This window comes from Larus michahellis, chromosome 11 (genome assembly GCF_964199755.1).
Source record: "Larus michahellis chromosome 11, bLarMic1.1, whole genome shotgun sequence".
In the NCBI taxonomy this organism is placed as follows: Eukaryota; Metazoa; Chordata; class Aves; order Charadriiformes; family Laridae; genus Larus; species Larus michahellis.
Window position 1 is genome coordinate 7,499,520 of NC_133906.1, and position 23,866 is coordinate 7,523,385.

Sequence of the window (23,866 nt, forward strand, 5' to 3'; positions counted from 1 at the left end):
ATTTAATTAAATCAAACACCACCTTAGCACCAAAGTTAGCAGAGTCAAGGTTAAAACAGGCCTACGCAGAAACACAGACACTGCTGTCAGCAGTGGGGATGCCACAGCAGGCTCTGGGAAGGGTTATTCACTTAACAAAGCAGCCTGTCTCTGCTCATTGCTAGGTTGGGAACTGACTGTTCTAAATTTTTGAATGGATTTAGACCTGTATTTAACTTTGACATACTGTGTAATAGAGCAATCTTTGCCTTGCTTCAGCTTTATTTGGTGAGAGTCCCTTCTACTCAGAGCACAATGATTGTGGTGTTTGTTGGGGTAGTTTTGTTCCTATTTTCTGCTGAATTATAGTGATTAGTGAGCAGTTTGAAAGCACGGAGCTCAAAGATCTTTTCTGCTTTGATCACCATTACTGTTATTCAAGAAGAGGCACAAGTCTGGTTACAGGATGAATGTAAATATCAATTCATTTTCACTGCACTTATGGAGGGTCTGTTGTACTTTTTTCCTGTGCTTTCTTCCTACTCTTTATCTCATTAGAATGCAGGGGAAGAAATGTAGTGATGTAGATATAATTAAGAAAGAAAGTCTCTCTAGAACAAGCCACTAATGATAAAATGTGATTTCTAGCGTGATTTATAATTAAAAGAATATTTTTGTTTGTCTCACTTAGATCTTGCATTTTAAGAAAGAGGGATGAAAATATCCAAAGACCCAATAAGAAAATGGAACCTGATCGTAGAGAACGGCTCTCCTTGCCAGTTTTATCAGCTGTGATGTTTCATTAGCAGTGACTTAACCAAACCAGACAATGCTTATCGCAGCACCTAGCCCTATAATCGTTGCACTTTATTGCTGTTGTGTGGGTTTTTTTAAATTGTTCATTGATACACTGCAATATTTACAAGTAAGTGGTAACTGCAGGCTCAGGCTTACATCAACTAACTTGCAGCCTCCAAAATGACAACAGGACAGTTTGGCAAGGAGAACCACCCAAATTCTGCAAATGTCGGTGCAAAGAGATGAAACCCAAATTTTAACGGCAAGTTCAAACGATTCACTTTTCATAGACCAAACTGAGCACTCCCATCCACCCATACTGAGTAATTACATTCATCCTTTCACTTATACCTCCCAGACATTTTCAGGACCTAAATTCAGCTAACCTAAAATTGCCTATTTGCACATTGGTAGCACTATTCTGCTTATTGCTCCAAAACCATCACCCTTTATTCAACTTCAGCCCTGGAAAGTAATTAGTAAATGCAAAACGGACAAAAATGAAAAATCTGACTTCCCGATGCTTTTCCACCAGTGTGGTAAGTGATACATGCCTACATGCTCCAAGGACTTGTTTTTACTGCGATGGGGGCAGTATGGATTTTTAAAACAGTAACGTTATAGAAATTATTGTGAACTAGTGAGCAGGATAATGAGGGATTGTGCTGAACTGGATGAAGGGGGCTGGATGGAGCACTGGTTGTGCTCTGAGAAGGAACCGCAGCAGCACGAAGCTGCCTTCGTGCTCTGAGAGAGCACCAAGGGAGAGGGGCTCTGACACAGGGGATGCTGATGGGAAAAGAGTAGGGCTAGATGTGAAATCCTGCTTCCTAACAAACTTCTGGTGAAATCTAAAGCAGAATCTCTTTTGCTCTGTGTAGCTGAGTTACTCGTCTGTAAAATGACAATAATAGCACTTCTTTATCTCCAAGAATAAACAGTGGAAAGACTGGAAAGTAGTCAGATATCATCATCAGGAGGACAGGCTGACACAGTAGCAGCATAACACAAGGAAATGTTTCTGTATTTTCTTGTAAATTCAAAACAAACTGGAAAAAGCACTCGACATCTCTGGGATTAAAATGGAAATGGAAAGAGGATATTTGGACATATTTTCCCCCCAGAAAACAGTATCGATATCATTTTGCTCTGACTTTATAATTCCCGTAGCTTATTATAATGTAGCTGTCCTCTTTGATTTGTGTATTGGAACACACAGTGCTACTGCATATATTCCTAGAAATAGGCTTATTATTGTAACAACTCAAGGGAATCTTCTGAATTGAGGGAAAACATTTACAGTGGAACAAATTACATTTTACCAAAAAACTAATTGTTACACTGAGAGCTGTATACTGTTGTAATTGCACTGTCCTAATTACACACATTGCATTATTTAAAAAGAATAGCATTGTTTATTTGCCATATCCTCTGCTTATTTACAGTTGCATATTTGAACAAGGAGCAAGGAGTTATTCCTACAAAGCAGCAGAGAGATTGTTATCTGCACAAAAGCACAAAATTAATTCAGTAGAGGAAATCTACTCTCAAACAGAGCAAGAGAGAAATTCCTCCTGAGGCAAGACATTCTACAATTGTTTCTAAATTTCTGTATAATTAACAAAGCACTTACCATCTGCAGTGATTGACCTGTCAGATCTGCTCCTCTGAGATAATTTCAGTGACATTTAAAAAAAATAGTATGAATACAAAAAAGCCATATTCAACTTGTAGGAAATGGTGTTATCCTGAAAATAGAAATTACAAACACTCAAGATGGAATTATTTTACGACGACTGCTGATTAACACCAGTAGCCCTGATCAGATGAGTTCAGCTCAGGTATTAGTGGGATATCCTTTGCTGGCAATTGTAACAGCAACCCTATTTCATCTCCTAGTTTTTACTGTGTAAATGCCTCCCTAACATATGAAAAGGCATCTCAGAAAATTCACTTACCTATTTAGACTAATACGCTAAACAATGTTTATCCTCCATGTTAAATGGAATTATTGTGAAACTTCATTTTAAACAAAGAAGCGGCTGATTCTCTGTTGCTTTGCACCTTCACTGCATATTTCTTTTGACCCAACTAATTAGTATATCAAGTTGACATAATACTACCAAGCAGCAGTGACCCCCTTTTTACCTCAATTGTGTGAATATCTGAGCACGTTTCAAGGCAGCAGAAAATCCATCCCAGTACTATTGTGTTTATAGAGAAAAAAAATTGTCTTTTATTTGTAATTTTTAATTAAATCTACTAATCCCAAACAGCGTAATTTGTGTATTAGCTCCATCTCTTTAACTATTCCTCTTTCTGCTCCTGTGTTACATTAAGTATTTATAGACGCTGAAAAAATGCTTCTCCATTAACAGCCTGTAACATTTCACAAACCTGAATTTCTAGCAAATGTTATTTAGAGACATGTAAAATACAATTTTATCCAAACCAATACACACTTTTCTCCCATCAGGTTTTGTAAGTGATCTTTTTAAAAGTAGCACAGAAAAAGAGCTGGATGTTGTGTGGCATGAGAGATGAATTGCATCTTCAGTTCTAAGGAACAACTATTGAAGTTTCAGATTGGTAACGATCACAGTCAAAATGATATTTTAATCTTAGTACACAGTAGGGAATAGACAGTTACTGCACAGTTCACTAGAATTTTACCCCCCTTGACACATGAAAGAGCAAGTAGTCTGACTTTTCATCTTATTTCAGAAGAGATCCCCTTCTGGAGGTGGTCTAGTCAAGTCCAGCCAGTGCTCCTAATACAGAAACTTTCAGTTCTACAGTAAATGCGACTGATCTTTTATCTTTGATTTAAGTTCATTGCCACAAAATCAAGAGGAATTTGTTGAAGTGTAAGGTTAAAAAACTGCATAAATGAGAACTCCTACAGTAAAAATTGTTTGTAAATTTTTGATCAATGACTTTTTACAATACAAATTGTAAAAGGGCCATCAAACCTTCCTAAAGTATCTTTGACAATAAATAAAGTTTGATCTTTTTTTCTTCATTTCAGAGAGATTTTTGTAGATTTTTTTTTTCCCAATCCATATTGCTAGATGTACCTTGCTATGTTCTCTTGATTCAGTGATAAGGAAGAGAGAAAAAAGGCTATTTTTCTGCTTTTTCTATGATCCCAGTTCTTCGAAAATGTGTGGTTTGGGTGGGTGGTATATTCATTACAACTGAATAGTGGTAGTTAAAGGGAAAGCAGTGAGTGCAATTTCTTCTTGTTTGCAGGTAATGGATAATGAAAGAAGCAGCGAGAATAAACTCGTCTTTCAACAAACAAGAAAGTATGAGCAGAGATTGAGGCCTTCCTTAGTCTTCAAATAAAATTTAAAAAAGGCACGAGAAATAACAGAAGAAAGATATTCTGTAGGTAGCTGTCCTGTGAAGCCTGCTAGGGAAGAGACAGCTGTAGAAATTGTAATTCTTTAATTTGGAGAGATCCTCAAGAAAGCTTCCAAGTTGATTAGAACTTGCACTAACCATGGAGATGTTCCTTGAGAAACAGAAGCTAAACATACAGTTGAATCAAGAATACAAAGTACCCCACACCATTAAAAAGGAGAGAAAACAGGGCTGAACCCTAATGAACTGCTTATCACATGAATGAGAGGACCAGTAAAAATTAGGAACTATTCTTACAGGTTATTAATCTTACACTGCATAATTGTACTATTCCTACATAGACACCTCGAATCAGGTGAACTGGACCACCTAAAGAGCTCGTACTTTACTGGGATCATCATACCTTCAAAGCACTGCTACAGTCTGTCCCCAAGAAGGAACTCCTTAACTACTCAGAGTTTCCAAAGAAGGGAATAGTTTAAAACATTTCACAACAGCGAGGATTTTTAAAAAAGAAAAAACAAAAGAGAGGAATCAGCCAAAGGAACCTCTTTGTCTAAGAGAAGCCTCTATCAGTTGTGACTTCCTGTAGTTCTGAACAAGGACAATATTCATTTAAAAACCTACCTTGGCAAGCACTTTACAGACATGCTATATGTACAGATAAATCTATTTTATATCACGCGATGAGTGCTAATCTTATTGCAGAACACACTGATTACAGCTTACATTGAATTACTACTTTTTATAATTCATTGTAGTGAGGTATTACTGTGTGACAACTCCAAGCTAGTGAGCACTTCATTATTTTCAAACAGCAAAATTGAAGGAAACCACTTACACTGAACTGACTGTTGATCTCTTTCTTTCTCATTCCATGTTAGAAGAAGAAGCCATACAATAAACTAGGACTTCCTGGAATCCATCTGGTTTAGTAAGTGCTTTATATATGCCTACTAGTATCAATATTAAAAGTCCTTTAAACTGCTTATTTATGACTTCACACTCTATACAGCACACAGAAAAAGCTACATTGATGTCCATACACTATAGTACTTCCACAAGGCACGTTTTACTTTTGAGATGTGAATATATATATGCATACGAATGACGTACATCCATATAAATGCAGACAAGCTATTAAAATTGGCAATGATTTACCTTTGCTTTTAAGGTAGCAATGCCAAAACTTCAGGTTTTAGCATAGCAAGGACAGCAGTAAAATGTTGCTTGAACTTGTGCACATTATTTCAACTTCTAGGTCATACCCTCTGAAAGAAAATGGATTATTTTCCAAGGGACTGTGCAAAGATTTTTCATTTGTGCTCAGACAGAGAAATATCCTACATGATGACACATTTTTAGTTCTCTATTTAAAAAGCTTTTGGTGTCACCTTGGAGAGTCCCAGAGTATGCTTACTACAGTAAACTTAAGAAGAAGGTGTGACAGCTGTAGTTTTTGACCTGAAAACATATCTCACTATAGGCACAACAACATTTTATTTATCCTATTTTGATGAGTATGTGCTGACATTTAAAAGACCAGAGAAGGAAAAAAACTTAGCCTCTATTTCATGCAAGAAAAAGAAGGTATTTCTGTATTTTGTTTTGGTTTTGCTTTTCTTGAAGGTTCTCACATACCTTAGCTGTTTTAAATGTTAACAGATGCTCGGCAGACTTGAGCACAGTTAAAAGAAAAACTCACATACAATTCTGTGGTTGAAAATTCAGCAAATAAATACATACTTAAAACTTTTTAAGGGATACAAATACATTAAAAATACATTCGATTTCCATGCTCAAATAAAAAAGGGAACTTTAAACACATGAGTATTATTTAATTATCTTGATCTTTTCTTTCTGAAGTTGCACTTGCTATGTTAACTTACAGATGTTTTTTTATAGCATGCAAATAATACTGTACTGACATTTGCAGCTGGATAGTTACTCAATGACCTATATGAAATTAGTTGTTTGTCTAGCTGCCAAGGAATCAATATTTCATACCACAAAACACAGCACCTCAACTGACAGTATGGATGGCAATATCAGCTAAAGAGATTAAGGCTTGCTTGATTATGGAAAAATGCCTAGTGGCCCCTCACATCCAACACTTTGAAGGGATATATGAAGAAGTTTCACTCTCAATATTAATATCAGTAACCATTAGACCCAGAACTTCTCCACTGAAATATGCACCAGTATTAATTTCTTTAAAAACGCTTTGAAAATTCACTTTATAAGCACAAAATGAATGAGGAAATCTATAAGCTCAGAAAGTGACTATGACATTGTATTTTGCTTAGTTCCTGAAGTGCATACAAAGGCTCCAATTACATTCAGCACTGATGTAACGCGAAGCAGCTTCGTGTGGTTTTAAATCTCAAATGTGACAAAAGGTATCATTTGGCTAAACAATTTTCATAGCTCACCTCATCAAGGAAACATGTATTTCCAGACTGCATTTGTCTTACTGAAGCTGTATGTTGGATAGTATCGAAGAGATTTAAGACAGTATAGAGAAAGGCTGAACTGAGGACATATGGCTGCAATTACCTTCATGGATTGTGCTGTTAAAGCTTTTCTAACTTCCAAGTGTGATTAGAGGGAATGTGGTACCTCACCAATAAAAATCTGGATTAAAAAGAGTAGGCCTAAACATATGCTTTGGTGGACTGCTGCCAGCATATCTGGACATCACTAGATGTGCAACTATTATATAGGGTTTTTTTCTTTTTTCTTTAAGAGGGAGATACAGGGCTAGGATACCTAGAAATAAATAGTGAGACAACTAACCTGTTCTCCTCAATTGTGCTGAAAACATGCAAACCATATCCACCAAGGCAGAAGCAGAGAGAACTGAAGCGCTGCAAGCAACAGAGGATGAGAGCAGAGGTATGGAGAGCCCTTTGAAGTACAGCAGGAGGCTGGAACTGTCCTGGGGGTAAGGATGAGATGAAAGAACTTCTCCTTTGCTCAAGCAGATACTGTGCAAGCTGATAAGACATTATCAATTATATTTAATTGTATTTGATACATGTCATCAAAATTGTCTTTGCAACCGTAAGAGCTGAAAGCATTGCTTTAAATTAAATGTGAGATCCTGATAAAATCATGTAGTTCTAGAAGCTATGTTACAATAGCCTCAGTACTGTATATCTACTGTACTTCAATCGACACTCAGGCCTAGTCTATAAACTTTTTTTTTTTGTCTCAGACACTAAAAATTCAGAAACACAGTAATCCTGACGAGGATCACAGTACAGAAACAGCTCACTCAGAAGACCGAGTGTCCACATCAGCACAACAGGCAGAAGAAGATGGACCCCTACTATCATAATATGCTGCAAATACACTGGGAGGATCTGTATAGTGTGCAGAGAGAGCAACACAGTCTCAGCAGTTTACATGGTCTCAGTGTTCCAGAAACAGTCTTTCTGCTTCAGCTAAAACCTAGGGAACTGGAGAAACATGTTTCATAAGCAGAAAGACATGAAGCAGCTGAGCTCTTCTGAAGATTTCATATTGAATCTTTGGTGTATTCTCTGAATTGTCTCCACATTTAAATGAAGAAAAGATACCCTCAGTCTCTCCTCTCAAATCTGCTCCCCCCATTCTGTTCAGAAAGCGTACCTGTTTGGAAGACAGCTTCACTTATATAGATGTATATTTGCAGCAACCTTTGTCTAATTAGATCCTGCCTCTGTCATTTTCTCATGAACAAAACCATAAGCAGAAGTGGAATTTGTTATCAGAGAATTGTTCTGAACTGAATCCCAGAAAACATCCCTGAGGAAAATGAGATTCCTCTGTTACCTTTGCAGATTAACAAATTTGCAATAGCAATAGAGAAAGTGGGGAAGCACCCTTCTTCATCCACTTGTTCCTTATTCTTCCCTCCAATCTGAATTCAGTTAGTAACTTACCTTGGCTTTGTTTTCAATCCTTTAATTTCCTGTCTCATTTGTCTTTGTAAATCTTCATATAGCAGAAGCTAAGAGAAGTTCCCAGTATGAGTCTATATCGAAAGGGGAGCTTGGTATACTGCAAAAGGGCAAATCTAAAAATGGTTGCTCACCCTCTCTCTGCAGAATCCTATGTCATACCCCTGTTCTGAAGTCCACAGGACAAATCTATTTAATGTTAAAATATCCTTTCTCTAAAATTCTGCCAACTGATTATTTTCACCATATCGCTCTCATTTGATCTGTAATTGAGAATGTACCTTTATAAAGGTGGTCAACCCTTAGTTTTCTCTCACTCTGCTCCACGCTGCAACCTCTAGCTCTTTTATTATCGATACAATTAATAAAATTAATACAAAATATTCCTCTCTCCATACTTCCCCCTGTGTTCCCGATACATACGGTACTTTGAAAATAATTAATACCGTGTATTTACCATGGAAACCTCTGAACTTTAATCTGTTCTTTCCCCCTTCCCACCAGGTACAAAATATAGTTTTCTAGTGAGAATGTTAAAATATCACTGTACATAACAGAATTACTCTCCATTACTTGGAAATCTCTATGTTCAGGAAAAGGGAAATAACAGGTAAAGAAATCCCTGGAATGTTTGTTCTGTTTGTTCTGTTTGTTTTTCCTTCTATGTATTCAAAGTTCATCAGCACTTATGATTAAACAGGATGGGAAAAATACAGTGCAGACAGGGCAAACACTAACCACGGTGGCATACCAAATCACTCTTCCTGAGCAGCTGGGCGTAACAGGCAGTGCTGAGCTACTGGACATTTTTTTAATCATAATGGAGAAAGTACAAACTGTACTGGACTTGCGAAGAACAGAGTAGCCACACTTTTAAACGGTTAACATGCATACTCATGTAGCACAACAGGCATTAGGTTTTTCATCCTCCAAAACTCCGTCCATATGAAAGAATTTCAGTGAGTGTAATCAAAGGCCAAGAGATTAGTAACATGGCAAACTAGAGGCTCCAGGAGGCTTTACACTCAAGTTCCAAAATAGTGAACTCACACTCTTGATAGTAAATTAAGTTGAAGCAGATCCTTCCCTCTCCTCTACTGGCTGAGCAAAGCAAAAAAACTTTCCTGTTTCAGACAGTTGGAAATCCTGTGGGGGCAGAAGGAAGGTAAAGTACCAAGTAGGAGGGACAGGGTGGAAGAAGTCACAGACAGACAGCACTTGCGAAGATGAAGGTTGGGGGTCAGGGGAACCTGGGGGTGTCAGCAGCTGAAAAAGACTTGCAGCTGGATTCATGAAAAAATGTCTCCTGATAGTTGGTTTGTATATATAATTTGCACATAACCCAATTCTGATTTAAAAGACTGCAAGACACCCAATTCTATCAGTAGCTTCCCACCTAACTATAATAACGCACAGTGAATTTCTGACTATCCATCTGAGTGAAAAAAGGGTAAGTTTACCTTTTAATTTTGGAAAATTAGCACGTGAACATTAATGAATAACACAACCTGAAGCATTATTTCAGGCTATCTTTGCATTTTGTAGATGAATTGCACCATCTCACAATGTTTTATGCTAGATTTGCACTAAACTGCTTTTTTTTTCTGTATTTTTTCCCCTGCCTTTCTGAGAGGTCTGTAAAATAGTTGCTGACTCCACATTGACCTCTTTTTCTCTGTCTCTTCACCATATACTTAACTCAGCGAGTAGCCTGTGAAGTTTACTGAAGTAGATACCATCAAGCCCGACAACAAGAGAAAAACTCTGCCTTGTATAAGCAAACAATGGTACTAGTATATGGAGGGCCTAGAGGACAAAAGAATATGACTATTGCAATTCTGTTATTTACAGCTTTGTATTACAGCTTTTATTTCTTTTTCCTTCTTGAGATTGAATGGAGCTGGGTTATCCCCAGGCTCCTTTAGATATTTCTTTCAGAATATACATCAATCTGCAGTCCCTCTACGGCCTCCATTACTTTAATACCCGAGTTCCTCAAATCTTTCACTATCTGTGCTCTCACAACACCCCAGATGCAGGCGATTTTTATGGTATCAATTTACTAAGAGAGAATCAAAGTACACAGAGATTTTTAGGTATCTGTTGTCCGGAGTGGAATCCAAATCTCTCCCTCTGCTCTTTTTAGAGCGCCTGGGATCATCCTTCAGCTCATCAAAATGAGATTCAGGACAATCTGAATACTGAGCAAGTATTCAGACTTGAAAAAAATGAGACTAACATGCACCGCAATTACTAAGGAAACCTATACTTTTGTTCTGAAGCTGTCAATACCATACCACGATCTATTCAGAATGTGTTACTACAAGCCTTGTTTAGAAGAGAGACACTTACATTCTACTACCGAGCACGTATGTGTCTTTCTTTAAGACAGCTAAAGAACAGCCTAGAGGCATACCTCCTCTCATTTTTATATAAAAGTCACCCATGATAAGGGAAATTCTGGTGCAGTTCCTTGCTCTGCCTGAAGGGATTCAAAATTCACATTTCTCTCCTCATAGGAGAGTGCCACAATCATCAAAATACAGCAGAGGCTGGGATGGGGAGGCACAATGTATTTCCTTAGCTTTGAAAGAGCTGAAGAAAGAATTTCGGGTTCAGTGGTCTGGGCAGAGTGAAGGAACATGATTTACGGCTCAGGCAGTGAAAACATCACCTGATTTTACCTGGATTTTACTGCTTATTGTTACACGTATACTAGTCTAAGTCAGGACTGCACGTTTATCTCGGCAGTAGGACTGTCTCAAAAAATTCAAGGACACTGGAATGTAGAATCCTGATGGAGGAGATCCCTGAAACAAATTCAGTATCGGTCTGTACGGCTGAGAATTCCTGTCTGACGAACCAGGAATCAGAGTCAGAAATAATTCTGTCCTCTTGTTCTAAGACAGAAAAGCTAATTTATTTAGAACAATACCACATAACCCTCCTATATGTTTGTGGTGAAACGCCAGCATCTTTTTTACCTATTGCTGGAGGAGAAACTGCTATAACAAACTTTCGCTAGCTTTTATCTATTCTATTACAGTCTCTTGAATATTAATAAATTACCATCTGCCAGTTTTTGCAGGAGCAGCTGAAACTCTGCTTGCATTAGACTTGAAAATAACTTCTTTCCTTTTCACAATCCTCAAGAAAATTCAAATTTTAAAATAATGACTACTGCCTGTACTATTTCAGTGGTATTTCCCTTTAACAAACAATATTAAGATTTATGCGATACAGTCAGCTTTGGGATTGATAATTAATTGTCACTTATTACACACTTTAATAATATTTATTCTAAAGTTATAACAACTCTGGCTTAGAAAATGACCCTGAATCACTTTAATTTATTAATTCACTTAATTAAAATACTTAATCTTGAAAAGAGCTTTCAGGCTGTTCAAATAAAGGTAAACAAATCTTCAAATTAAATCAACACTTTTTTGCTTTGATATATGTAATTAATTTTCACTCGACTCAATAAATAAACCGCATGTAAGGTTGTTCATGTGACAACAGAAAATGGCTTGTTGTCAGCTTAATCTTCCTTAACACTGTAAAGCATTTTAGTTATGCTGACAGGCCTGCTGAAAACCTTTTGCTGGAAAGCAATAAATATTAGCATTTTTCCCACTGGCGCTGCAGGGAAAACATTTATTTGTAAATGATGATCATTAATCAGCATTTCTGTACAAGCAATCAGAAAACCTCCCAGGCTAAAGCAAACTTGATGGAAATGAAACTTCCATTTGCAATCATATTTAACTTAAGCACACATTCTCCACAAATAATCGAAATCTTTGTTTTCTTCTTTTCCTGGCTGTTGGTAGAGGAGTTCTATGTGCAAAGGATTGCACTTTCTATCCCTTGTATATTAGAAGTTAAAGTGTGACAAACTCTAGGACTTAATTATGGAGCTCACAGCACTGCCAAGATTTTCATGCGCTTAACTTTACTCCTGCAATTAGCTCCATTGACATCAATGGCAGACAAATTAACCACATGTGCGAGATGTCAGTATCATGATGAAAGCTGTCACCCATACAGGCACGTGAATAACTTTACAAATGCAAGTTTTACTATTAAATTTAGCACATTTCCTCATATACGTAGCACTGCTTGCATGTATTTCACCGCAGAAAGAAGACACTGTATTTTGAAAAGCTGTTTTCTACTGAAAGCAATTTTCAATTGTTCAGCAAAATTCATCTGGAGATCTCATTACAGCATATACTTGACTTCCCCTTACATTTCAAACAGCTTGCTCTGTATCTTGAAAACTCTGCTACAGGAGGATTCCTCCTCCCCCTTATATCTTAACAAGGACCAGAAGGCCATGGTTTTTTTCAAATTACCGTCTCCTTCTTGCACATTCATAGTTTAAGCTGAAGTGATTCTGGTTGTTTCTCTCTATCAGATGTATTTGAATAAGAAAAGAATTCAAAAATTGGGGCTGGGTATTTACAGCCTAAGCCTCACTCTCTCAGTCCAACTCCGCCCTGAAAAGCTCAAGTTAATTAACGACAGATCTAAGGACCTACTGTCATCAGGATGATAATTAGATGGGACTAGATATGAAAAACAGAGGCTTCAGCTGATGATAGAAAGTAGCTTTCCATCACTCCTCAAAGGCTGTTTGTAGTACAGGCGTTTGTATCTGGCTGCCATGATTTTTAATAAAATTGCAATTCATGAATGTCTTTACTGAACTGAAACCAGCATAAAATTCCTACATGAGCACACACTGTCATGAGTTTTCCAGCTGCTTCTAGCACTCGAGAGAGCGGAAATAAAGCAAAGAATTCCACATTTTTGAAGAGGAGGAATTTTCAAGACTTTTTTCAGTTTTTAGGTGTGTTAGGTGAAAGCACAGCAGCAAGAAATGACTGATAATGTAAAACGGACCTCCATTTCTGATGCAGTATTTTCAGCTGGCAACCCGAGTTTGGTCTGACTTCTTGATAAAGGCTTCAAAGGATTTGTTCTTCAGCTAAATCATTATTCTATCTCTTATTTTCATCCTGAACAAATTCCTAAAAATACACATGGGAAGATTTCACTTTGTTTATTTGTTTTCATTTTCAGTGTGCAAATATGCCTCTTGTTTAGGAAATGGCTAAATAAAACCACAGATCATTTTCACACTATAAATAAAAATAGTCAATTTTTGTATGCATTTTTGGAGAAACACAGAATGTGCTGATTAGCATCATGGTCACCCTGCAAGGGATTCCAAGCAATACAAATCAATTCTCAAGCTGAAACAGCAAGCAGCGTACCTACTGCAGAGGAAGACCAGCTAGTGGCATCTCTGTTAACTGTAGTAAGTCTGCATGTTCAGCTGTTTAATGGAGTGGATTGCAAATTGCAATCACAAAAATTATATATCTATTTAAAACAACTGTCCCTGCAACGTAATGCAGAAAACAGCATTCAAAAATAGCCTCAAGAGATTTGGGTGCCTATGATAAAATTCAGCTCGAGTGCCACTACAGACAGCTGGCCTCCAGCTGCCGTTCCAGAAGGGCACAGTTCTCCTCTTCATGACCAGCCTCGGAAGGTCATTCAGATGCCTACAGCTGGTGCTCAGAGACATTTCACAACCCCATAGACATTTTTTACGTTCCTAAACACTTCTTAAAATCTGGTCCTGTGAGACTAAACTCCTCCCTGGAGTGCAATGGCTGAAAACTGTTTTGCAGGTGGATTTATTATTTTCCTGCTCTGATTTAAAAGGGTTCACAACCTCAATCCCAAAGGGTAGACCAGTGACCTTATTACAGAGCTATACTTCAGCCATAAACTAGTTGCTTTCTATCTTGTGCTGAAGCTCACGCAGGCTACAGTGCTGCTTGCAGGCAGCTTGTTACCTTCAGCAGTAACAGACCAGTTACGTATCCTGAATTAATCCATTTGTATTAAATGTCCATGATTTCTGTTGCCTGCTACTGAACTGGACAAAAATAAAATGTTGTCATGTTAGAAAATGGTGTTTAAACATTAAAAAAAATGAAATTGATCTAAATAAAAGTGATGCTGGACTGGGACCAGTTCTGTAAAGCCTTCATTTTGCCTGTAAACATAACATAAAAACATATAATCTGTATTATGTATTTTATATATGTACACTGTAACTATACAGAATATATGCTATATACAAAATATAAATAAGATTTACCGAGATATACTTTGAGTTTAAATAAATATAAATTTTAGATATTTAAGTCTTAACAGCATTTTCATTGTGGTAATTGGTTCTTGGTGACTCACAGACAAATATTTTAAGAGGCAGGAAACTGTAAGAGTTGGAATATTTGCAACTGGAAACACTAGAGAATTTCCTATTAATTTCATTTATTGTCCAGCATCTCCCTCTGACAAAACGCTGACTCTTTTTGGTCTCAGTTGCTGTACAACACCTGCAGTGTGTGCAGAATGAGGAGCGTGCACAGCCGCAGCGTGATGCAGGGGCTGTGCGAGGCTGGGAAAGACCTTTGGGTATGATCTGGCAGGGCCGCGGCAGCTGGGAGGACACAACGAGCAGCCCAGGGCTGAAAGGTGCCAGGAGCTCAGGAAACCACAGGAGAGCAGGAGAGTAATAAGAGGCATGGGGGAAAAGGAGAAAGGGTCAGAAGAGGAATGCAGCGAGCTGAAAAATCAGAGCACAAGAGCAAAGGGAAAGCTGCACGAGTGCAGCAGAGGGATGCGGGAGGCAGGCTGGGCGCTGAGCTGGGGGCTTGCCCTGCTCTGCCATCCCCGGAGCTGCAGCCGGGCGCTGAGTGCTGCAGGGCAAGGGCCTGCGGTGCCTCTTCTACTGCCTTAGGGCTCATTTCTGCCGCCCTTTGGCAAGGGGATTTTGGCAGCCTGTTTGGATGTGCCCAGTGTGAACTGTCTTATCACCACTGGGATTTGCCTGTTCACTTATTCAGATGATGATTAAAGCTTTGATCTGTTTACTGGTTTATTAATAAAAGTAGCATTGTAAAGATTCACGTTGCAAAGGAAGAAATTACACATCACTTACATGGGACAACCCATCCCATAAAACAACTGAAAGGAAGCACATTTTCACTATTTTGTAGGTAGTGACATATGGAAATTGCATCAGTGTGTGCTCCAGTTTACCAGCGATTCCAGGCTGTAAAATGAGTTGGAGCTGAGTCCAATGCCCCGTAGGCTGTGACGCACTCCCAAGCACCTTGCACCCATGCCTCTTAAACTAATGCAATTCTGGCACTGAGGACCTGAAATTACTGACTTTGCTGAAATGAAGTTCACAAGCAGCTAAGTTCAAACCAAAGGTTAGAAAAAACCTAATGACTACGCAGGCTAAAAAATTCCTCAACTTCAGGCTTCCAGTGGCATTTTTAAGATTCCACATTTTTAATATCAGTTGTTTAGGCCAGTTGCCAACAAACTTCTTCCATTTTTTATTGTTATTACGGTATCATGATGCATGTGCCGGGACCAGCAAGGTATTGGTTATTAGATAGCTTACAAACACAATTGTAATGATTTTATCACCGTACTGTAATAATTCTGCTGCAATAATCTTAGCGATGACTGTACTGACAGTACATGCACTTGACTACCAGAGGGAGCAACGGACTCCTCATGTATAGAAATGCTGTATCGCAAGCGTGGAGACCTTTCAGTCCTTGGCTTTCCCTGCACACAGCAGTGATGTGAGAATACTCCGACTATTGATTTTGGCTGTCAGGTGCTGATAGTGCCATGCTAACAACCAGGCTTCTCCTCAGGACTGCAGAGATCTTTGATTCTGAACCATACCACAAACGAGCACACAGACCTTCAGCAAGCTGCTTAAAAAACTGCCTGTCTCAGATTTCAATACACAGAAAAAAACCTTCCCATCTAGGCAAGGGGATACCAGCATACCTTCAACCTCTGTGAGGCGTTCATACGTTGTAAGACAAATGGTACTCATCAGAGCTGTACCTCCATGAGAGAAAACCAAATCTTTTTCTGAGACAGTGGCCATGATTTGGGTACCTACAACTTAGCTGTCTAAATGAAGCAAACATAATTTTATGAGTACTAAGTACCTGCAGCACCTTTTTGCTGCCTGTAACTGGGCTGGGAACCAAACCCAGTGTGCGCACATAAAGGAAACACTCCAAGGGAAGGAATGTCCACTGGCAAAAAAAAAAAAAAAAAAAGGTAGTTGAAATTCTGCCCCATACTGGACATTTCAAAGGACCGTAGCACACATTTAGTTTAGTTTTGAAATTCATTACTATTTACTTAAAATGTTGTCCTTGATATTCCCTAGAACAAAGACAGTAATCCCCATGTGGGAGACACCTCTGCACACAAACCAGAGTCTTATGTCAAACTTGACCTTTCATCTTCAGAGCGAACCGGCAGATTTGAGGTCTAGTCGATGCTCCTATGTTATGCAAGAAAACGGCACAAATTTGCTGAAAATTGGTACACCTCAGGCTTTCCACTGCTTAAGTAAATCCACCTCTATGAGCAACACAAGCTGCCTGTCTGTACTCCAGCAGCCTAGCAATGTCAGCAGCTGGGACTGGAAAGTTTTGTTAGCAAATCTAAGGTTTTCACAGAATCAAAGTCGCCTTGGGAGGAGTTCTTGGGAGAGTTATAGGACAGCTGTGGTTTATCCAGGCGTGATTCAGGTAATACATTGTCTGTAAAAACACTTCGGTTTACGTAACCTATAACACACCAATGAATCACCAGATCGGTGAGAATGATCTGCTTAGTTCTGTAGTCACAGAAAGAACCAGAGATTTCGGACCTTAAAGATGATTCTGAGTACTCTGCCACCCACATAATTTAGGTCTGCCTCTAATGAAGGCAGTTACGGCACAGCAACATAAAGCCACTATAAGATAATGCAGACTCTTTCCAGTTTCCTAGAAATCATCTTGTCTGAATGGCATTTGGAAGAAAAACTCCAGACACATACCTCTCTGCCAATTCCTAGAAGTCATGAACCATTTTAAAACCTTGGTTCAGCAAATAACCTAAATGTGGGTTTAACCTTAACTTACAAGTAATCCCAGTTTAAGTCAGTTTACTCAATTACCTAGGAATTTTTTGGATCAGGTTCTAAAGACTCTGTTATATTCAGATAACCACTACTATCTACCTCAAGCACTCCAATTCTTCTGGATTTTACTAAACTAGCATAAAATCATGGCATTGCTTAAAACCATGACCTTAGAACCCTTGCTTTAGACAGCGTTTTTTCATTATCGAGAGGGCTTTCATTTTCTTTAACATGAGAATCTCGAGTTTAATTCATAGTTCACATCAAGAAGCTCTATTTCCATCTTCAAATCACAGGATCAACAATAAAATCACAAGATACTGAATTGCTTTTCCCAATTTACTGTATCTGAGTGAGTCTGGAATCTGAGTAAGACAATTCTTATGAGACATACAGCTATGACCAGAGGCAAAAATTCTGGGAATCTAGTACAAAACATTGGTCTTGTGCAGACCTTTCTTGTCAATGTAAGTCTTTTGATTTCAATGCAGTCACTCCTGATTTACCCCACGGGCAGTAAGACAGAAGCTGGAGACACAACAGTACAACTTTTTTCCTTAGGAGCTCCTGTGTAACTGCATTGAAGTCAACTGTCCACTCTAATTTTTGACTTTGCAGGATATCTGCTACTGTAAAGCAATTTCTCCCCTCTTTCCCAGATTCTGAATTTTCTTTTCCCAAAGTAATTAGGTTTGAAAATGAAATAATATTGTTGCTATTTGTAAGTAAGTATTAAGATAAGTACCTTGAAAAGGAAGATGTGCTCAAAAAATAATGTCCAGTTCCATTGCTTGACTTTTTTCCTTGCTACAATTTAATGAATTCTTCATTTGCTATTATAAACTAAATATTTCCTTTGAGTCCAATTAGCATTGCTGAAGGAAAAAGCAAAGCAAGGCACTGTTCAGCATGCATCAATGTAATGGAAAATCAGTTCTTTTATTCTAGCTTTAATAACTGCAGCTTGATTAGAGAGAAAGAAAAAGCTATGAGAGAGAGAGGTGGGGGGGATGAGAAGGCCTGCCAAATTAGTTCTGTAAGAATTCTCAACCTGTCTGCTCGCTGGCTTACTATTCAAATGCTAATTGAGCCTTTTTGTAAACAGAATGGGTAATCATGGAAGACAAAAACAGACGCAGAAAACAAATGAAATATCACACCTTATCCAAACCAGCACAAAATTCCACTGATGAGCTCTAGAAGTCTTAAAATTTTGTGTTCTTTGGTCTCTTTAAAGCACACAGAAAAGCATATAATTAATATAATAAAGTAAAATATAACATAATAAAATAATAAATAATAAAGTGCAGTTCCTTCTGAACAATGAAACCAGTCATGTTATAATTAGATAAGAGGATTTATATTCACAGCTATAAACATGAAAGTGGACCATGAGACCGGATAAAGGCAAGGTTTTAATTCTTAAAAATTAATTACATGGCATTATTGTTATCAGTACACAGGATGCATTAATTATACAATTAATAATAAGATGAAAGGGAATTTTTTTTGCAACTTTAAATCACTTGGGGACATTTGGTTTTATACAAGAATTGTCCTTCAGGCATTTCTATAATCTTGTTACTATGCAAAGTCAAGACCTTAAACCTGTTAGCGGAAGTAGTGGATGGAATGAATCTCTCTTAATTTAGACTTCGTACTCACGCATATTGCAGCAAATTTTAGATACCCCCTGTAATTGGGGTCTAAGGTGTAATAGATTTATTACAACTTCTCCTCATAAAATGCACTAAAGCTGATGTTATTAGAAGCAAAGTACATCCAATATACAATCAGGTAAAGGTGGCTTCTACTACAGAAAACCTCCACAATCTCTTATACAAAGCTATCACCTAACATCAATATTGCATTTAGACTTCCAAATGAAGTTTTCCATTTCTTCACAGAGGCAGAGCTGGGCTTTGTGCTCAGCAGAGTAGGAGTATATTCACAATAACTGAAGTATCAGACCTCCATTCAGTGCTTAATCTCACAGCTTCTACCACATACCTTCCAATCCCACACCTGGGCCATCTGCTAGTCCCAGCCGTGTTATAAACAGATTCCCAAAACTTGAAACCGTATCACGTACAAGAGTCCTTCTCATACTAAGTCGTCCTTCACACATAACATCATAAAGAGATCCTCTTCCTAACAAGGCAAGTCCTCCCCAAGAAAGGTGATATTTAACCGCTAGCAGGCCATCAGGAGAACATCAGAGTCTGGATGCCACTAGAGGTACTCAGATGCGTTATATATCTATGTGTGGACTCTGCACAGACGAGTGCATATACCAGGGAGGGAAGACCTCTTGCATTTTTGCACAGATGCAATGCAACACAATTGCGTTTTTGTTCATATTTTATTTTCTGTTAGATCTCAATGAAGCAAACCCTTTGCCATCCATTTTAAACTATAAAGAATTATTTGGCAAATATCACTTATCAGAAAAATGAATTCTACATTAAGTACAGGGTTGATGAATATAATGTTTCACGGTGTTTGACTTCATTAAACTCCCAACATGGCTCACACAGGAATTCAAAAGGGGTGTGGAGGTCTTGTTTGATGTCATGATACCTCTGGCAAGGGTTCATCTTTCAGCTTAAAGCTTTGAAAATGAAGAACCTTTAAGAATACAGCCCTGTGTTACTGCCACTAAGTTAATTATTCCCAAGTGTTATATTGTTTTTCTGTTGCATTTTTGGTCTTCTCATACCTATATTGTTCCAAATTACGACCATCTGGGAGAAATTAACTTTATTTGCCTGCCATTTTGATTTCAGGTGTGTTCACTGTGACAGCTGCCCTTCCTCATGAAAGAGCTCACCTTCTTTTCAATTTTATCTTCCTCCTCCATATCCTGTCAGTTAGCTCTGTAGCTAAGGTACAGCAATCTGATATACACCTACTGTGAGACTGTTCATTTCTGCTGTGCTTTTTAATATAAGCTGTATTTTGATTTGTTATTATTTGTATCGACATAGTCCCTTGACTTGTCCCCCAAGGAAGGGACAAGTCCCTCACTGTCCTCAGCGCCGTTATCTACAAACAAAGCAACTCTATCAGCCATACAATCTTCATCGTAGAAGACTAAGGTTTTGCTTTTCTTTTTGTTTTTTTCATAGAAGGGTATTATTTAATTAGATTTCCTGGAATATTGGACAGCCTTTCTATACAACAGGGGCACCAATTTATAAATAGAGTGAAAAATGTGTCCTTTTCTATAATCAAAAGATGTCAAACTTTATTTGGACTAGCTGGCCAAATGTCTGGTGTTTGAATAGGAAGTCAAGTAAGGCAATCAAAATTTTTCATTAAAACCTTTGTCCTTTGTCCTGTGTGCTTTGCTAATAAAAAAGAGAATCTTCCCATTTTTGAACTAGCTCTATTATTGTTATAATTAAGTTATAATATTAGAATAGCATCAAGTAATAATAATTAGTATCAAAAGCTCATTTTAGTATAATTAACAAAGGTCTAAATTCTAGGAGGTTCAATTCGTCTGGCAGCAGACCAGCAAGGTGCATATCTCAAGTCTCACAGCTGAAGTCAACAACTCACATGACTCCCTGCTCTTTGTAGTATAAGGCCACATGAATGAAGTGGGAAAGAAAAGAAAGGTGACAGAAGTAAGATAATTAAAATTGTTACTTTAAAAAAATGCAATTATAATGCAGCCCAGAGTTACGGGGATTTTTTCCTTCAAGAAATTGCTTCTGCCTTTTGAGAGAACCTCTTGGGAAACTGGGAATCACTTAACATTATTCCTCACATGTGTCTCTAGGACCCTCACAGCCACCCACTGCATAGCCATTTTGAGAGGTTTGGTAACACTGCACATTCTCAATAGCTTCTGCTGAAAGAAGGCATTGCTTGGAACTTTGCTCAGAGCGTAGCCCCTATCTTTCCCAGAAACTGATTATTCAAATACAGAGAGCCTGAAGCTGCTGTGGTTTATTCTATTTTCCCCTCACCCTCCATCCAATTTGCTTACAGTCAGTTGTTTGTGAGCACAACAAAAGTCAGTCTTCTGAAAACTAAGACTATTCTGGAAGTCTTCAATGCTAGAGGGAAAGAGGGAAATATTTAAAGTAAAGTATGGCATTACAAACAGACCAGAGAATTTAGCATGGATTTTCTTCTTAGGCTTTTTCCTGTTTTGACTATGACAACATGGTGCAAAGCTTACAGCTTAAAACCCTGGTTTGTGTGCTGATACATGTGTGTGTGTTTTTGTATGTATCCACACAGTTTGAAATGTCATAAATATTTACTGTGATATATTTACAAGTAAGAAAAAGAGCTACTAAATATGAAAACTTCTTCCCTCTAAGTACAGGATATGTAATGTTTATTCTATGACTTTGGGTCATAAAGTGACAATCTCTTCTGTGCAGAGCACAATGCAGCACCATGGAAAACTGAGTCCAAAGAAACAGACTTTTTACTATTTCATACTTCTGAAAATCTGTCTGGGTGCTGTGTTAAAAGCTCAAGTTTATTTTGTGTTAGTTTTCTTCATCTATTATCAAAGATAAATATTTAAATACAGCTAGTACAACATATTGGCCTTACCTAATAGTGATATTTAGCATTTTTATTGAATAAGGATAGGCTCACACAGGAAAGATTTCATCTATACAGTACGGCTTTCTGATGTAAGCCAGATAAGGCTGAAAGGATTTTTACTTTTTTATGTACTATAAAAGGAAGCGAATTTATAGGTAGGTCACTTAGGCATGCTGTGATTAAATGGGTTTTAAGGTTGCCAATGGTCCTCAAGCTATTTCCTATATGCATTAGTAGTTCTGGTATTTGGGGGGGAAGAAAATACATCTGCCAGCTAACAGTTCACTGGTGACAGCACAGAACAGATTTCTAGTGCTTAGTTGTAAAATACCAGATTTAGTTCACAGGAATTTTGTATGAACAGCTTCCTTGTCTTCTTGAAGTTTAGGTGAATTGTCTATCCCCTTCAGATGATGATGTTGATCTGAATGAAACCACCATCTCAAAATAGAAGATAACAAGAATGGCAAAATGTCAATTGGTTTGCCTCAGACATGGGCAAAGCTGCACGTCTGGACCATCTCGCTGGAAGATCCAGACTCCTTTGAGTGTCAAAGCAGGAGGATAATTTTTTCTCATTCTTATTCTCCTTCAGTTTTCAAAATAAAACCCAGTAATTCTTTACCAGAGATGAGTGATGACTACCACATTTGCAGCATTGTCGGATCCTGGGGTTCAGAATGTTGCTTCACCCTGCACCATAGGTGTTCAACCAGATGGAGATGAAAAGCAGCCGTGAGACCATGGCAGGTACAGACCAAGCTGAAACCAACCTGTGTTTTTAGGTAGCTTTTAGAGTTCTTTAGATTCAAGGTTTGTGCTTGCTCACTGTTTCACTGTGAATTTATTGAGGAACCAGATACAAATGAAATATTTCTAAACCTTAGTAAATCTTGGAATTGGTCTGAGTCCTCAGGAGAAAGCTCCTACGAAAAGCTGGCATTTTTCTTTTTTCTGAGTTTAATTGGAAACATTTTGCATGTTACACTAATCACCCCTTTGGGAGAACAAAAGACAAAAAACTCTGCCAGCAAAACTCATTCCTTTTTGAGATCTTGATTTGTCAGACATTTGTATTTGTAAGCTACATCACAGACCAGAAACACTAATTTGTGAAGTTCATAAAAATTCGGTATTTCAAGCTAAGAACGTGACACTGGTATCATTTACAGTAGAATAAACACGAAATAGCTTTGCTGAAATCCATAAGGTTCCAGCAAAATATGACTGATGGAAGTGTGACATAAATCAAATTTTAAGCTTTCACTGTAAAGTTGAAGCAGTCTCACCTCCTGAAATAATTCATCCAAACTCACGAAACACGATGTTATTTCTCTTCTGACTGTCCTAGGAAGACAGGTACTCAGCATAGGTCACAGCCAATGAAGCATTCATTCCTCCTGCCATAGTACTTTCAAGTTTTGCTCCAACTATTCATCATTCACTATTTGTTAATCTTTTCTGTGTCATGCAGTGCCCCACGTGATAGAGATGGCTAATTACGCTCTCAATAATGAGCAGTTTGTGTGAATTGTACATGACTACAGAAACTGTTAATGCTGAAAGTCAAGAAAGTTTGACTGACTCTGATATGGTACTTGACAGAATTGCAAATGTTCGAAACAGGAAACAAACAAAGATGAATACCAAACATTTTAAGCAAAGTGCACTAACAGACAATCTTATGTGGACAATAAGATCTCTGCTTCAGTGGGACAGAACTGACAACAGTAATAGACATTTTCTAAACATTCATTTAAAGAATACCTTAGCAATGTAGATTTTGCATTAAAGAAAGAGGTTAGCAATATAAGCAGTATATAGCAATATAAGATATAAGGTGTCTTAGCTAATCACAAGGTAACAGCGAACAAGGTGGTTGTGACAAGAAATTTGATTTTAAAAGGTATTTCCAGTAGGGATAGAGCAAGGCACTCACGGGATGTCAACTGAATTACTCTGCACAGTTCTCATCACCTATACCCCAGCAGGAAAAATTCAATCTTAAACAAACTTGACTATTATTACAATAATAACAAGGGAACAGAAACTGTAGTATGCAATAAGGGTGTAGGAGAGAAAGGTAAAACTCAATGAAAAGGCGATTAGAAGTACAACAGAGAGGATCAGTGCACACAAGCAACAGGAAACAATAGTGATGTGTAAG